This window comes from Phaseolus vulgaris, chromosome 6, assembly GCF_051622355.1.
Source record: "Phaseolus vulgaris cultivar YP4 chromosome 6, ASM5162235v1, whole genome shotgun sequence".
Classification (NCBI taxonomy): domain Eukaryota; kingdom Viridiplantae; phylum Streptophyta; class Magnoliopsida; order Fabales; family Fabaceae; genus Phaseolus; species Phaseolus vulgaris.
Genome location: NC_143503.1, coordinates 19334589 through 19347685, shown reverse-complemented (window position 1 = coordinate 19347685; position 13097 = coordinate 19334589).

The window sequence follows — 13097 nt, the reverse complement described above, 5'->3', positions numbered from 1 at the left end:
TAGAATAGGACAACTAAAATTAAGATAAACAAGAAAGACTAATTCGTAGATGATAACTAAAAAGATAATTATATTGTAATTTAGTTTATGTTTAATAATTATAAGAATGAAATTTAAAAATCATAAGTATTAGTAAATTATTATTAAAAATAATAAATAATTTAATTATTTATAATAAATTATTTAAATAAATAAAGTGTAGATGTACAGTGAAATAAAATATTAAAAATTACATAAATTGTACTAGTTAATTATTTGTTTAAACTTTAGACATCTTATTATTACATAAAAAAATATTATTAAAAAATAAATAAATAAGAAAAAACTAAAGCAAAATTCATACCTAAAAAAGTTACAAATATAAATTAATCAGAACATAAATTTTTAACTTTTTTTAAAAAACCGTAAAAGGTAATAGTTAATTTATTCTAATTTACTTTTCTTATATATACAACATTTTTTCATATATTTAAAGTTATATTAGTTATTTTTGTATTAATATTTTTCTCATTTCTAATGAGTCTTTAGATAATAGGCTCGAAATTTTGTTCTTTATTAACAAATATTTTTAAATACAAAAAATTTGTCCACTAATTTAATTAGAAATTCATCATAAATATGTTATTTTATTATTTATTTATTGTGAATCTCCATCAACTAATTATTACTACCTTCGTTTCAAAATAACTGCAGTTTTAGCTATTTAGAATATTTTCAAAATAACTTAAATACTCAATTCCCAATGAAACATTAATTTGTTTTGTCGTCCTATTATTTCCTCAAATCATTTATTTATCTTTCCTATTCAATATAAATATTTATGAAAAAACTGAGATTATTTAATAAAATCATTTTAAAAAGTTGGATATTTATTGTTGTTTCTAATATGTGTATACGAAACACATAACAATCGATCATTTTTATATGTTAATATAAGTGAGTGATATTACTTACAATGATTAAATTTAATATTTGAGAAGCTTTACTAAATTAATAGTATATGTATATGAAATATTTAAAATAATTAATAAATTAATAGTATATGTTAGATTTTTTATCTTGTCTTGAGAATGTGTTCCTTTAGAGTGATGATGTAATTGTTATGGTACGTTAATATGGCTCATATCTTGTAATGTATGTTGGATTCCCAATTGGTTGGGTAATAAGAAGTTTGTATTGAAATTATTTGTATAAGAATTGAGACACCTAAAGTATCTTATTTTATTTTATTTATTTAAAAAAAATACTAATGCATGTTGCTTGAACTAAAATAAACCAAAAAATCAGAGTTGAGAGTGAGCTTAAATATTAAGATTACCTTAATTTGTTTTAATCAAGTACATACTTTCTCTTCTTTTTTTACAATATTTTTCAAACCCAAGTGCTCTTCTAAAAATATAACTACTTTTATCTTTTTCTTTTCTTTTTCTACTCTTCAATATTTGAGGTAACTATGAGATGACATAGGGTCTTCATCTTGAGCTATTTCTTTAGGTAAATTCATATTATACTTTCATTCATCATATTTTCACCTTTCTTTTCTATTAAAGTAGACATGCATATATGGTAGGTTTTTGAGAATTTAAGGTTTTTCAAGTTGGAGTTTAATAGTGGATGATGTTTGAATTTTAGGACTCTTATCTTTAAAGTAATCTAATTGGGTACTTATTAAATCTTTTTCATAACATAAATTCCTTAAAGCATGAGCAAAATTAATGGTAAAGGAAGATACATTTATGTAACTTTGGAATTGAGTCTACAAATGTATCTTTGAAATATAGAATTTTGATTTCTTGTATGTCAGATAGAATAAAAATTATATTTTCAAGAATTGTTTTCTTAGAATGATTTATAGTAAACATATATATAGATTTTTAAGGTTGTACTGGATGAATTATTGTGTTTAAGTTTCAATATTGGTTGCATGGAATTAATTATAAATTTTCAAAACTAAATAGGGTTCATTTCGATGGTAATTTTATTGAAAAGGGTGAATTGTAATAATGATCATTGGTTAGTTTGAAAGGAATTATCACAATTTATTAGTAATTGAAATTTTGGAAGTTTGATTTTATAATAGTTGTATTATATTGGCTTTCTCATAATAATGTTGATAAAGGAGAGTTTTATGAAAGGTTATGAGCCTCTTGGTTGGGTATAATGCATATTCAAGAAGTGTTACTTGAAACTTGTTAGAGGAATTAGAATTGTAAACAATTATATTACTATGTTATAATCCTTATATTAAACGTAATTGTATATAAAGTAGATGTTATATTTAATTATATTCTTAACTCAAATTATAGTCTAATATATAAAAGTCCTTAGTCATATTAGGATTTAATTTATGAAAAAATGAAATTTTTCATTAGAACGTAACTTATGAACATTTCTATGATTTTATACAATAATATTTGTGTATTATGTGAAAATTTATTATTTAGAAATCATATATGTGATACTAATGTGTTATGGGTGGTATTTGAGCTAAAGTTGTCTAAGCATATAACGTTATTAAGAAATCATAATTCAAGAGGAACATAATATATAATCTGAGTAGCAAACTACGACTCAAGTGAGGGGAGACTGGAAAAAGACTTTTTTTCTACTAGAGATTTTTTTATCTGAGAATAATAAATAAAATAAAATGAGACACTTCACGGATGTCTCAACTCTTATACAAACACTTTAGGATGTTCCAACCCTTATTCATAAAATGGCCAAGAGCAACCTACTCAACACTAACCTACAGACATTCTTCAGACTCTAGATACCACCAAACTAACCCTCAAGATTGAAAGGAATGATAGGTCACATCAAAAGAAATCATCATTTATCCTATCAGAGTCTTTATAACCAGTCTTTAAGTGAATAAACCTCACTCAAGTGATATTTTCTTACTCCATAATGTTGAAGATGGTTGTTGCCCCTTCAAAACATGTGTTTGATGAAGACTTTTATGTATAATTCATGTATATTTCCTTTTGCTTTAAGAATGTCTTAGGTAGTGTTTAGAGGTTGTTTAAGAGTAGGCTTTTTGCTAAGTAACTCACCTTTTAACCCCTCGTCATGTGATAAGAGCAAGCACAAAATTTCTTAAATTGTTTTTCACATGTTTTACAAAAAACACGTTTACTGCATAAAAATAAATCTGTTCTTTTCTAAATAAACAAATTCATTTTTAAACTGATGCCTTGGCTAAGTCCTGTGAAAATTAGATTTTGTGCATCAAGTATTTTGACTAAGTCTTCTACCTTTCAAAACGACTGTGTTCTAATAGTTAAGCTTTTTCTGTTATCGTTTTGACAAATAAATATGTTCATCTGTAAATGAATAGATTCTTTTTGACTCTGGTGCCATCTCTATCTTAAACGGTTTTCAGTTTTGTCCCTGCACCAGAATGGCTGACTAAGTCTCCTCACATAACAGATTCTCTAACTGCTTTTGAAAATAAATCTGTTCATTTTATTTTCAATTTGTTCTTTTTATAACAACTTTAACTATTTTTCAAAAATATGTTATAAGTTGGTTTTCTATAAAAAGAAAACTTGTTTACGAGTTTAAACATCAATCATACAATTGAGAAAACAAGTTTTGCATCAGAGAATTAAGATTTTACAAAGAATTAGCATTTGTTCTTGAAAGATTTCGAAAATCAAAAGTGTGCTTGTTCTTGTTTGGTTCCAAAGCTTGGTCAGAGGTGTTGCTACTATTTTAGCGATCTGTTCTACTGGTTTAAGGCAGATTTCTGCATCCTTTATCAGGTGTATTCGTTTCACATTTCATTTTCTGTAAAAGTGTGGTTGTAAACTCTTCTTGATAGGGTTTCTTGAAGAGTGTGTATGCTGAAATAGGGTTTTTCAGCAAGTGAACCAAACTTCTTGTAGGGTTCAAGAACAGTGGTGTTTGTGTTTGTTTGAATTGTGATTTAGTGAATTTCACCTTGGTTTAGGTGAAGACTGGATGTAGCTCAGTTGAGTGAACCAGTATAATTGCCTTGTGTCCATTCTCCCTTAATCTCTGCACTTAAATTTCTGCATATCTGTTAAACTGTCAAGAAATAAATATGTTCAATTAATAATAAATCTGTTCTTTCTCGGCTTGTTTCATATTATTCTTAATTTCTGGAAAAACTGTTTGATTCTGAAAAGAAAATACATAATCTGTTAAAAGTCACTGAACCAGATTGATTGTGATAAGTTACTCAATTAATTGTCAAGCTATCAATTGAACCTTAACCACTTGCTTAAAATTGAAGCTTGCTGTTTTGTAAATCACTGTTTTTCTTCCTAATATCAGTGTGTATCTGGAAAATCAATCTGCATACTCTCGTGATTAACTTGGCTGTATAAACGTTTTTTCAAACACAAACAGTGCCAAAATAAATCTGTTCATTTCCAAATAAATCGATTTATTTTCTGTAAATTGTGATAAATACTGATTCTGAGAGAAACTTTTAAAAGGTCAATTCACCCCCTCTTGAACTTTGGCACTATTAAACCCAACAATTGGTATCAGAGCTAGGACTTGTATTTTAATCAAGTTTGTTTGCAATAATGTCTGAGTTTAAAGTGTTTTTTGTTGAGGGATCTGCTGTTAATATACCACCTATGTTCAATGGAATGAATTATGCATTTTGGAAAATTAGAATGCGAATTTTCATGGAATGTATTGATGCATTAATTTGGGAAGTTGTGGTCCATGGACCCTATGTGCAATGCAGGTTGTCAAGGATGAAGAAGTGGTAAAGCCAAGATCTGAATGGAATGAGACCGAAAGAAGGAAGTCTCAATATGATCTTGTGGCCAAGAACATTATAACTTCTGCATTAACAATGCATGAGTTCTTCAGCATATCCCAATGTAATTCAGCTAAGGAGATGTGGGAAGTCTTAGAAGTCACTCACGAGGGTACTGAAGATGTAAAGAGGTCAAGAAAACATTCTCTCATCCAAGAATATGAATTGTTTAGAATGCAACCCGAGGAGAGCATTGCTGATGTGCAGAAAAGGTTCACTCATATTGTGAATCACCTCACTGGTTTGGGAAAGGAATTTGACAGAGAGGAACTCAACATAAAGGTATTGAAGTGCCTCGACAGAAGCTAGCAACAAAAGGTGACTGCCATATCAGAAAGCCGTGATTTGTCAAAGTTGGGAACTGCTGCACTCTTTGGAAAATTAATGGAGCATGAGCTAGAGCTCAAGAGACTCAAAGCAGAAAAGAAGGTATCATAAACCTAATGATTCAAATTCCTCTAATTACACTTGCTTTGGCTGTGGCAAAACAGGGCACATCAAAATGGATTGTCCAAACAATCAATCAAAGGACAAATCTGCCAATAAGAAGGTTGAAAGGAGCAAGGGAAGAAGAGCTTACATCTCATGGGAAGAAAATGAGGTATCTTCAACCAACAGCTCTTCAACTGAGAATGAGGAAAACAATCTGTGCTTCATGATGAAGGATGAGGAGTCAATCTCTGATTTAGTAAGTGAATTCTCTGTGGATTCTGATAACTATGATCAATTGCTTGCTGCTTTCAAGGAAACACATGATGAAGCAAATAGGCTAGCTGTAATATGCAGTAAGTTGCAAAAGGTAAATAATGTGCTTGCACCTAAAATAAAAACACTTGAGGAAGAACTGCATAAGGCCAAAACAAATTTGGTAACTCTTGAACTAACATGCTTGCATGCCTCTATTAAAACCTGTGAAAACTGCAAAAAATTGGAAAAACAAGTGGAGTATTTGCTAAAAACCCTTTCCAATTTCACCAAGGGAAGAGAAAACCTTGAGTCTCTCCTTAGCTTACAGAATGTTGTTTTCAATAAAAATGGTCTTGGTTATACTTCTGGAAATGTAATCAATGTCAAAAAGCTTTCAATTTTTTTTGTTCCAGCAAAATCAGGTTTTTCAGCTTTTAACAGTGGCAAAAAGGCATCTCATGTAACCTGTTTTTACTGCATGAAATCTGGTCATACCTCTAGGTCATGCATTGCCAGAAAACATCTTGTTCCTAAGAATTTAGCGAAATGGCTACCAAAGAGAAGGTTTTAATCTGTGTTGGACCCTATACTGAAAAGGGTACCATTTGTATCATTTTTATTCTGTTTTGCAGATGAGCAACAAGAAAAATCAGTGGTACTTGGACAGTGGTTGTTCCAAGCATATGACTGGAGATCTTACAAAATTCACTAGCTTGAAGCTCAAAGCAAAGGGACATGTAACCTATGGTGATAATAACCGAGGAAGGATTTTGGGCAGAGGCACTGTTGGAACAGGGAATTCAACCACTATTGAGAATGTGCTTTATGTAGAAGGACTCAAGCATAGCCTTCTCAGCATCAGCCAACTTTGTGACAAAGGATACAAGGTGAACTTTGAGTCAAAGGGCTGCACAATCTCAAGTGATTCATCTGGTAAGGTACTGTTTACTGGTAAGAGAGTGAATAACATATATCTTTTGAATATCATGGAAACTAACTCTTCAAATGAGTGTTTGCTGTCTAGAAGTGATGAGTCTTGGTTGTGGCACAGGAGGTTAGCTCACATACACATTAATCACTTAAATAAACTGAAATCTAAAGATCTAGTTTCTGGTTTACCTAACATTAAATTTCAGGATAACAGGCTCTGTGATGCTTGTGTGAAAGGTAAACAAATCATATCCTCTTTCAATTTAAAAGATATTGTTTGTACAAAAAATCCATTAGATGTATTACATATGGACTTATTTGGACCATCTAGAGTTGCTAGCTTGGCTGGAAATTTGTATGCTTTAGTTGTTGTGGATGACTGCTCTAGATTTACATGGACTTTGTATCTTGCACATAAAAATGATGCTTACATTGCTTTTAAGAAATTAGCAAAGGTTCTGCAAAATGAAAATGGTTGTTGCATTAAATCAATTTGAAGTGATCATGGGGGAGAGTTTCAGAATGCTAGATTTGAGAGGTTCTGTGAGAAGCATGGGATATCACACACCTTTTCAGCCCCTAGGACTCCCCAACAAAACGGTGTAGTTGAAAGGAAAAACAGATCATTAGAGGAACTAGCTAGAACTATGTTAAATGAATCCAATCTTCCTAAGTATTTTTGGGAAGATGCAGTCTATACTGTAACTTATGTGTTAAATAGAACCTTAATTAGACTCATCCTTAAGAAAACTCCATATGAATTGTATAAGGGCAGAAAATCTAGTGTGAGTCACCTTAGAGTTTTTGGGTGTAAATGCTTTGTATTGAATAATGGCAAAGAAAATCTGGGTAAGTTTGATGCTAAATCTGATGAAGGTGTGCACATTGGTTATGCTTTGAATGGTCATGCATATAGAGTCTTCAATAAAAGGTTGCTCATAGTAGAAGAATAAATGCATGTTGTTTTTTATGAAACTGATCACAGCATATCTAAAACTGCTGTTGATGACCTTGACAGTAATGAATTTAAATATGTTTTAAATCAAAATGAATCGATTCATTTTGATACTGTTGATACACATGCTATGCAAGAATCTACTGTGTCTGCAGGTTTGCCAAAAGAGTGGAAAACCCCTAGAGACCTAACCCTTGACAATGTCATTGGGAACATTGAGAAAGGAGTGTCAACTAGAAAATCCTTGAATAACTTCTGTGAAACAATGGCCTTTGTATCTCAAGTGGAACCCAAGAATCTGAATGATGCTCTCAAGGACAACAACTGGATTTTAGCCATGCAAGAGGAACTGAATCAATTTGCTCTTAATGAGGTATGGACTCTTGTTCCTAGAATACCTGAGATGAATATAATTGGAACAAAAGGGGTATTCAGAAACAAGATGGATGAGCATGGAGTGATTACCAGAAATAAGGCTAGGCTAGTAGCTAAAGGGTACAATCAAGAAGAAGGGATAGACTATGATGAGACATATGCATCAGTGGCTCGGCTAGAAGCTGTGAGATTACTGCTTGCCTTCTCCTGCATCAAAGGGTTCAAGCTATTTCAAATGGATGTAAATAGTGCCTTCTTGAATGGTTATATAAATGAAGAGGTATTTGTTTCACAGCCACCAGGTTTTGAAGACCATCAGCATCCAGAATACGTGTTCAAACTCAAAAAGGCTCTCTATGGGCTCAAGCAAGCTCCTAGGTAATGGTAGGAGAGGCTAAGTGATTTCCTCACCTCACAAGGCTATGACAAAGGCACATCTGATAAGACCTTGTTCATTAAGAAGAAAGGAGATGACACAATTCTAGTACAAGTATATGTGGATGACATCATTTTTGGATCAAACAATGGAGAATTGTGTGAAACTTTTGTGAAAGTCATGAAGAGTGAGTTTGAAATGTCAATGATGGGTGAGTTGAACTATTTTCTAGGCTTGCAGGTCAAACAACTCAAGGATGACATTTTCTTGAATCAAGCTAAGTATTGCAAGGATCTGCTGAAGAAATTTGAAATAGACAAGTGCAAACCAATCAGCACACCCTTCTCAACAAGCTGTCACTTGGATCATGATGAAGCTGGAATTTCTGTTGATGAAACCAAATACAGAGGACTCATAGGATCTCTATTATATCTCACTGCCAGCAGGCCAGACATAATGTTTGCAGTGTGCATGTGTGCTCGGTTTCAATCTGCTCCTAAAGAATCACATTACAATGCTGCCAAAAGGATTTTGAAGTATTTGCAAGGAACTAAAGAAGTTGGCATGTGGTATCCAGGTAACATTTCATTAAGTTTAACTGGATATTCTGATTCAGACTTTGCAGGTTGCAAAATTGATAGGAAGAGCATCAGTGGAACCTGTCACTTGCTTGGATCAAGCTTGATCTCATGGCAATGCAAAAAACAGGCTTGTGTTGCTCTCTCCACTGCTGAAGCAAAGTACATTGCAGCAGGGAGTTGTTGTGCTCAAACCATATGGCTAAGACAACAATTAAATGACTTTAGTATCTTACTTAACCATATACCTCTGCTGTGTGATAACACAAGTGCAATCAACTTAACCAAAAATCTTGTCATGCATTCAAGAACCAAACACATTGAAATTAGGCATCATTTCCTAAGGGAACACATTTCAAATGGAACATGTGAGATTAAGTTCATTGGTACAGATTTACAGTTTGCTGATTTGTTCACAAAACCATTGGCTAAAGATAGGTTTAATTTTCTGCTAAATGAATTGGGAATTATAAATGTCAATTGTGCCTAGCAGTGAAAAATTAAATCTGTTTATTCTCAATTGAATGTGTTTATTTTTGGTACTGATATGCATTGATGACTAGGAAACAGAAATTTTGATCTTTGACTGCTTGACTGACTTAATGGGCATTAACCTCTGTACCTTTGTCGGTTTTGGTCATGGTTATGTAACCGATTTGATGGTTTGGGTGCTCAATGAAGGTATGAGTTGTGTGCATCGTGACACTAAATATTTGCTGCATATTTTCAAATATTCTCTACACAATTTTAGAGCATAAAATCTTCATGCATATTCATTCATAACTGCCATATCAACCTATTCATTTCTCAATATAAATCTATGTAAAAATCTGCTACCCACATTGGCTATCCATTTTCGGTTCTCACCATTTGAAACAAGAGAAAATTTTGGTTCAACCATGGCTTCTTCTTCAAGACAGAAACAGAAAAATAAGGGCAAGCAAAGCACCTTTCAAGGTGTGTTAGAAGGTTGGTTCGCTGGAAATGAAGAAGGTATCAATGCCTACATCCACGAGACGAGCAGAAAGCAGATTAATATACCCAAGGTGTTGGATTTCAATTGGCTGAAATCAGAAAAATTGGTAGAAACAAGAGCTGTATTGAAGCACCAGAAACTAAAAAAGCTGCTAGAATTAACGGGTAATGTATATCCTGATTTAGTTAAGGTGTTTTACACTAATCTAACCTTGGATGGAAAGAACATTGTCTCTTATGTGAAAGGGATCAAAATGAAGATCACAAGTGATGTTTGGAATTTTGTGGCTGGAATCAAGTATGTTGGACTGAAAGTGGGAAAAGGAAACACCAGTGGGATTCAAGAATTCAATAAACTGCAATATTACAAGAGCTGTATGAGGAACCCTACCTAGAGCATAAGCAAATTCCATGCAGGTCATTTGAATCTTACACCACGTCTTGTTGCCTACATTATAGCATGGCAACTCATCCCAAGAGGTACAAATCATGTTATTTTACATGAAGAGGATTTAATCCTTTTATATTGCATCATGAACCAAATTAAGGTAAATTGGGTTTTTATCATCAAGGAACATATGCTGAAATCCAAAAGGTTGGTTGATTATCGCTTTCCTTATGCTATACTTGTTTCAAAATTGATTGATTTCTTTGGTGTTGATGCTTCAAATGAGAGAAACGAACCCATCAAGGCTGTAAGTGAGATTGACAATTCAACTCTCACAAAAATGGGATTTCACAAAATAGAGGACAATTGGGTGGTTCTCAAAGGCAAGAATCCTTAAGAAGAACATGGAGCCTCAAACCTCAACAATCAAGATGAGGATGAAGTTGTTCCCATGGAGGATGACACAGTTCAATTTGCAGAACACTCATGTTATGTTATCCATCACTCCTATGGGCAAGAACAATCTGCTGAACATGCTAGAAATCAAAGGATAAGAATTTTGCTGAGTAACTCACCTCTTAACCCCTGGCCATGTGATAAGAGCAAGCACAAAATTTCTTAAACAGTTTTTCACATGTTTTACAAAAAACACATTTACTGCATAAAAATAAATCTGTTCTTTTCTAAATAAACAAATTCATTTTTAAACTGATGCCTTGGCTAAGTCCTGTGAAAATTAGATTTTGTGCATCAAGTATTTTGACTAAGTCTTCTACCTTTCAAAACGACTGTGTTCTAATAGTTAAGCTTTTTCTATTATCATTTTGAAAAAATAAATTTGTTCATTTGTAAATGAATAGATTCTTTTTTACTCTGGTGCCATGTCTATCTTAAACGGTTTTCAGTTTTGTCCCTGCACCAGAATGGATGACTAAGTCTCCTCATATAACAGATTCTCTAACTGCTTTTGAAAATAAATCTGTTCATTTTATTTTCAATCTTTTCTTTTTATAACAACTTTAACTGTTTTTCAAAAATCTGTTATAAGTTGGTTTTCTATAAAAAGAAAACTTGTTTACGAGTTTAAACATCAATCATACAATTGAGAAAACAAGTTTTGCATCAGAGAATTAAGATTTTACAAAGAATTAGCATTTGTTCTTGAAAGATTTCGAAAATCAAAAGTGTGCTTGTTCTTGTTTGGTTCCAAAGCTTGGTGAGAGGTGCTGCTACTATTTTAGCGATCTATTCTACTGGTTTAAGGCAGATTTCTGCATCCTTTATCAGGTGTATTCGTTTCACATTTCATTTTCTGTAAAAGTGTGGTTGTAAACTCTTCTTGATAGGGTTTCTTGAAGAGTGTGTATGCTGAAATAGGGTTTTTCAGCAAGTGAACCAAAGTTCTTATAGGGTTCAAGAACAGTGGTGTTTGTGTTTGTTTGAATTGTGATTTAGTGAATTTCACCCTGGTTTAGGTGAAGACTGGATGTAGCTCAGTTGAGTGAACCAGTATAATTGCCTTGTGTCCATTCTCCCTTAATCTCTGCACTTAAATTTCTGCATATCTGTTAAACACTCAAGAAATAAATTTGTTCAATTAATAATAAATCTGTTCTTTCTGGGCTTGTTTCATACTGTTCTTAATTTCTGGAAAAACTGTTTGATTCTGAAAAGAACATACATAATCTGTTAAAAGTCATTGAACCAAATTGAATGTGATAGGTTACTCAATTAATTGTCAAGCTATCAATTGAACCTTAACCACTTGCTTAAAATTGAAGCTTGCTGTTTTGTGAATCACTGTTTTTCTTCCTAATATCAGTGTGTATCTGGAAAGTCAATATGCATACTCTCGTGATTAACTTGGCTGTATAAACGTTTATTCAAACACAAACAGTGCCAAAATAAATCTGTTCATTTCCAAATAAATCAATTTATTTTCTGTAAACTGTGATAAATACTGATTCTGCGAGAAACTTTTAAAAGGTCAATTCACACCCTCCCCCCTCTTGAACTTTGCCACTATTAAACCCAACACCGAACACATGTTTCAACTTAATTTAAAGTGTTTTCTTGTTTAATAATCATGTTTCATAATATATTACAAATTTAAATATTTTATTCCAAGAAAATAGTAATTTTAATTGTTAGTGAATGTGTAGAATGGAGTAAATATATATATTTTACACATAATATGTGTGTGTAATGATTTAATATGGTGGCTTTGGAAATTATATGAGAATCTTAGATGTTATAAGAAAATGGTGATATTGGTATTGCAAAAGTTGTATGAAATGTAAATTATATATGAGATTGTGTGAGGTACTTAATTGACACACTCTCTATAGTGAAAATATTAAGTCATCGTTATCGAAAAATGAGATATTCATGTTTTACTATATCCTAAATAATGTAAATTAAGGTATCACATAATGAAAAATCTATGGAAATCCTTACATGTTATTACAAAGAATGAGTATAGAAATGTCTCATGTTTAAATCCTAAAAAGATAAAAAAAAATAAAAGCAGTTTTGGATATTTGAACTTAAATATTGCCTCCTAAAAATGGTAGAGTTGAATGATCTTTGTTTCTTAAGATATTTATAAAGAAAAACATATGGTTGATAAATTGATCATAGTATTAACTTATAAAAGTATAGTTTATAATTTATATATTGATTTATTTTTACTTACCTTGTTATTTGTTATTTTGTTATTGTAAGTTAACAATGGTGTCTTCACATGAGGAGATGAAAATATAAATTTAAAGCACAATAATTGTATATATATATTTATGTGTCTAGTTTTTTTTAATTTTTTATTGTACATGGTTTTTTTAATTAAATTATTTTATAATATTTTCTTATGTATACTTTTGATACTTATATTTTATATTTTCTAAGTTTATGTCTATTGTTATGATATTATTGGCTAATTATTTTTTTTATAGTAACGTTTTTTTTAGATGTTATAGAAGAAAGGTATTATATGATAATATTATTAAACCAAACTAACATTATTCAAAAGAGGGAAA